This window comes from Bos indicus x Bos taurus, chromosome 14, assembly GCF_003369695.1.
Source record: "Bos indicus x Bos taurus breed Angus x Brahman F1 hybrid chromosome 14, Bos_hybrid_MaternalHap_v2.0, whole genome shotgun sequence".
NCBI classification, from domain to species: Eukaryota; Metazoa; Chordata; class Mammalia; order Artiodactyla; family Bovidae; genus Bos; species Bos indicus x Bos taurus.
Window position 1 is genome coordinate 30,101,262 of NC_040089.1, and position 5,723 is coordinate 30,106,984.

Here is a 5,723-nt window from a genome sequence, read left to right on the forward strand (position 1 = left end):
TTGAACATTGCATCCGGGAGCATTCCAGTCCTTTCTCTTTCATTTATTCCTAAGACAGACTGCTAGGGTGTTGATTTTTCAGTGCTGTGATTAGGATCCTTTATCAGAAATGGGGAAACAAAATGTGAAAAGTGAATACATTTCAAGAAATACATATATTATTTTTACATATTATATTATTCATCTAAATTTTATTCTTGCTAAGCTCTCGAGACTAAGCATTCTTTTTCAGATAAAGATTCTAAATACAAGAAGCCACCCAATTGGTTTATTCAGGCAATCTGAATTTTTAATATTTAATTTTTATTAGAGTACAATTGCTTTACAATATTGTGGTAGTTTCTACTGGATAGCAAAGTGAATCAACTATATGTATACATATATCCCCTCTTTTCTGGATTTTCCTCTCATTTGGGTCACCCCAGAGCACTGAGTAGGGTTCCTTGAGCTATACATTAGTATAGCTAATGTATAGTTCTCATTAGTTATCTATGTTATATGTAGTATCAGTAGCGTCCCAATCTCTCAAACTCATAAATACATGAAACACTTCATGAATTTGCATGTCATCTTTGCACAGGGACCATGCTAATCTTCTCTGTATTGTTCCAATTTTAGTATATGTGCTGCCAAAGCGAGCACCAGACAATGTGAATTTTTAATAGCATATTGCCTAAGAATTGGTTTCCCAGTAGTTTTATATTTAGTATGTGGACACTGGATTGTCAAACCCTTAAAAACCTAACAAACTAAAGATAGAACTCCTAAGACCAGTGAATTAAACTTCTTTTCACTCTTTAGTCTAATGATTCTAATTGAGGCAAATCAACATCTCAACACAACCTGGGATTTATCTTGAGATTTACCATAATTCATTCTGCATTAGTAAATACAGCAATGTAGTCATTTTCATCCTAAATAATCCTTTTACTATAAATAAAAGTCATGTTGCACCACTTTAATTTGTAGATAAGGAGAGCTGAGGGAGGGACCATAGGAATAGTAGAGTGAGAATCGGGCATGGCCAGTTTGGAAAAGGGCAGAAGGTCAATGCAGCCATGGTACAGAGTATGAAGATAGGAGTGTGGCAAGAAATGAGGCTGGAGGGGTAGACAGGAGCTAAATGGAGCCTCTTGTTTGTCACACTATTTAAAGGGTCCTCAGGACAAAGAGGAAATGCTGGAGATCACTCAGGAGGGGATGACATAATCAAATGTATCTTAAAGTGAAGTCACTCAGTCATGTCCGACTCTTTGCAATCCCATGGACTGTAGTCTAACAGGCTCCTCTGTCCATGTGATTTTCCAGGCAAGAGTACTGGAGTGGGGTGCCATTGCCTTCTACAGGGGATCTTCCTGACCCAGGGATCAAACCCAGGTCTCCTGCATTGCAGGCAGACGCTTTATCCTCTGAGCCACCAGGGAAGCCCACAAATGTATCTTAAGCAAGTTCATTCTAGTGCACCTGCTAGAAGATTTCTAGGGGTGAGGAGAAAAGTCAGGAAGCATGCTGTCCCCACAGTCCAGATGACAAACAATGAGAAGTGATATCAAGGCAACGACAGGGGCCACTCTGGAATAAGAATACCTGGATTTGGTCAGAAATTTACTGAATGTATGTATGTAAGTGGGCTTCCCCTGTAGCTCATTCGGTAAAGAATCTCCCTGCAATACATAAGACCCTGGTTAGATTCCTGGGTCGGGAAGATCCCCTGGAGAAGGAAATGGCAACCCACCCCAGTAATCTTGCCTGGGAAACCCCATGGACAGAGAGCATCCTGGCAAATTACAGTCAATTGGGTCACAAGAGTCAGACAAAACTTAAAGACTAAACTACCAACACCACCACGTATGTATGTAATTAACAATTAAAAGCATGATGACTACAAAGAAAGTTCAAGCTTGAGCGAAAGGACTGAGCTATTTGGAACCCGTTAAAATCAAGGTACGGAAGACACTCTGGTTATCTCATGTTGTATCCACTTCTTTCTGCCTATCCCATCCAACAGTCGCACCTCATCTGGAGTGTTGTCCGCAGCCATGGTCTCCAGATCACCTGCCTGTCTTTCAGACTAGATGTCATCTGAAGACATAGGAGGTTCTACCGGGGGAAGCAAGTCTGGGAGTCAAGCCTGTGCCTTTGGTTGGCATGGGAGCAACATCACACTATTTTTTCTACATCTCATGGTCTAATCACTGATTTTTCAATCACTTGATTCACACTGCCTCCGCCGACATTTTAATCATAGTCTTTATTTTTTTTAAGATCTTTTTCATGTGGACCATTTTTAAAGTCTTGATTGAATCTGTTACACTATCACTTCTGTTTCTCATGCTCTGGGGGTTTTGGCCTCGAGACATGTGAGATCTTAGCTCCCCAACCAGGGACTGAACACGCACCCCTGCATGCCTGAAGTCTTAAGCACTGTACCACCAGGAAAGTCCCCCCCCACCTTTTTTTTTTAAGATAATCATAGTCTTTAAAAGCACTTTGCAAAGTGTGTTCAGAAAGAGTGGCTGGTATCCCTTCCTTTCTTGTAGTAAACTTCAGTGCCGAATTACCTTCAGCTGAATCTGTCTCCCACTGCCTGGCTCATACTCGTAAGGGTGTAGTTTCAGATTACCAGACTCCTCCCCATTTTCCCCTCCCTGCTGTGGCCCAGGTATGATACATGCCAGCACACTGAGGCCCAAGAGACTAGACTTTAAGTCCCTATAATTCTTTCTGTCCATAGTCAGGATTACACCCTGGGCCTGGGCTTCAGAGATCATGGAGACTGCATTTAGGGGTCATGCGACTTAGATGTAGAGAGATGAAAGCTATAGAACGTGAGAATCAAGGCAATTCCCCAACAGGTTTTGACATCAGTAGCATTTGCAAACATTTCTCCTTTTCAAAATCTCGTGCTGAAGCTCTGGAGACAGCAGAAATATCTTTATTCCTCTCAGATATCACCAAGGTTAAAGTGCGCTGTCTGTATCTCAGCCAAGAAATTTGTTTCAAGATCAAGAGGGAAGTGGACACAGAGTTGAAAGAATAATGATATTCAGATCATCAGCTTTTTTTTTTTTTTTTTTTTGTCTCTCTGCAGACTGTCCACTTGATAATTTACCCTTGGACATTTTTAGTCTCAGGTCAGACTTCCTTCTGCCATTTGGCATTCTCCCAGGCACCATCCTTTTCCATCAGTCAGTGTAAACATTAGCCAAGCATAATTAGGAAGGTAAATCTGCTGTAGAAATGATCATGATTTCATTTAGAGTTAGCCAATGTTAGACAATGGATAGTCAGTTAATTTTCTTTTGCAGGAAATTTGAAAACAAATAACAGACTAATCATCTAGACACATCAAAACTGCATCTAAGTTAACCACTGCAGCTTGTTTTTCTGATAAGAATACATTCAGCTATGTTCTCATTTCAGTATAAAGAAATGAGTGGTTGGCAGAGGAGAAATATCATATGACATCCCTTATATGTGGAATCTGAAAAGAAATGATACAAATGAACTTACTTACAAAACAAACAGATTCAAAGACTTAGAGAAAGAACTTATGGTTGCCGTGGGGAAGAAGGATGGGGGGAACAGATAGTCAGGAAGTTTGGGCTGGATATGTACACACTGCTGATTTAAAATGGATAACCAACAAGGACCTACTGTCTAGCACATGGAACTCTGCTCAATGTTATGTGGCAGCCTGGATGGGAGGGGAGTTTGGGGGAGAACGGAAACATGTGTATGTATGGCTGAGTCCCTGAGTTGTTCACCTAAAACTATCACAACATTGTTAATTGGCTATACTCCAGTACAAAATTAAAAGTTTATTTCCTCTGGCAAATTACATATATATTTATTTATTTATTCGATCTGTTTTGATTTATTATTTCACAACTATCTGATTTACAGATCAATTAATTTCTTCCTTCAAAATAAATTTATTTTCTGGATAGTGTATTTTTTAAATTGAAGTACAGTTGATTTACAATGTTGTGTTCGTTTCTGGTGTACAGCAAACTGATTCTCTCTCTCACTCTCTCTCTCTCTATGTGCGTGCATGCTTTGTGTGTGCTAATTGCTTCAGTTGTGCCCAACTCTTTGCAACCCTATGGACTGTAGCCCCCTAGGCTCCTTTGTCCATGGGATTGTTATTATATAAAGCAAGTCCCCTACATATGAACAAGTTCCGTTCCTAGAGTCCATTCAAAAAAAAGCAAAATAAATAGTTAAAAAAAAAAAGAAAGAAATGAGTCTTTGGGTTGGTAAAAAGAAGCAGCACAAAAACCAAAGGGAAAAGTAGAAAAGGACAGCAGTAGAAACCACTGTGTACCATGAAACTATCAGTTTAATTTAGGTATTTCCACTGCAAGCAAAGCTTACTCCTTATATTAACTTGCAGAACTGACAATCTGCTTTGCCAGAATGATCAACACTAGCAAGGAGCATCATACTGTTCAGCTGTGGATTTAGTCTGGAGTCATAGAGGAGGATAATAAGTGGTCTAGTAGCACCTCTCGGAGTGTGAAGTGGGCCTCCTGGACTGGCAATCTAACCCTGCTCCTGGCAGGGCCCCAAGAAAGCTGAAGGAAAGGGAGGGAGAAATGAGTGAATAATCTTTCCTCCTTCCCCTAGGATTTGCCAAAACAAGAACCTGGCATTGAATATTCAGAAATACTCCACAGAGAGTTGCTTTCATGGGCTGGATAGAAACTGATCCAGCTTAGAAAATAGAAAATGAACACTGGGTGCTCTGTCCAAGTGTGAAATGTAAGAGTCTAACGTCTCCTTTTCTGCCCCATCACCAGGGTTTCTCATGTTTTGCCACTCCAACACTTTAGTCACTTGATGCAAAGAGCAATGGACACTAGCACGCCACGCCTCCCTGTCCATCACCAACCCCCAGAGTTTACCCAAACTCATGTCCATTGAGTTGGTGATGCCATCCAATCATCTCATCCTCTGTCGTCCCCTTATCCTCCTGCCCTCAATCTTTCCCAGCATCAGGGTCTTTTCCAATGAGTCAGATTTTTGCATCAGGTGGCCAAAGTATTGGAGTTTCAGCTTCAACATCAGTCCTTCCAATGAACACTAGGACTGATCTCCTTTAGGGTGGACTGGTTGGATCTCCTTGCAGTCCAAGGGACTCTCAAGAGTCTTCTCCAGCACCACAGTTCAAAAGCATCAATTCTTCAGCACTCAGTTTTCTTTATAGTCCAATTCTCACATCCATATATGACTACTTGAAAAACCATAGCCTTGACCAGATGGACCTCTGTTGGCAATGTCTCTGCTTTTTAATATGCTGTCTAGGTTGGTCATAACTTTCCTTCCAAGGAGTAAGCGTCTTTTAATTTCATGGCTGCAGTCACCATCTGCAGTGATTTTGGAGCCCAGAAAAATAAAGTCAGCCAATGTATCCACTGTTTCCCCATCTATTTCCCATGAAGTGATGGGACTGGATGCCATAATCTTAGTTTTCTGAATGTTGAGCTTTAAGCCAACTTTCTCACTTTACTCTTTCACTTTCATCAAGAGGTTCTTTAGTTCTTCTTCACTTTCTGCCATAAGGGTAGTGTCATCTGCATATCTGAGGTTATTGATATTTCTCCCAGCAATCTTGATTCCAGCTTGTGCTTCATCCAGCCCAGCATTTCTCACGATGTACTCTGCATATAAGTTAAATAAGCAGGGTGACAATATACAGCCTTGATGTACTCCTTTTCCTA

General features: G+C 40.8%; 1 non-coding gene across 1 annotated transcript; it reads right to left on the reverse strand.

Moving 5' to 3' along the window:
- Nucleotides 1-535: 535 nt before the first annotated feature.
- On the reverse strand, nt 536-642 carry LOC113904529. Its single transcript, XR_003514549.1, has one exon. It is a non-coding gene; the product is annotated as a U6 spliceosomal RNA (small nuclear RNA).
- Nucleotides 643-5,723: the final 5,081 nt, after the last annotated feature.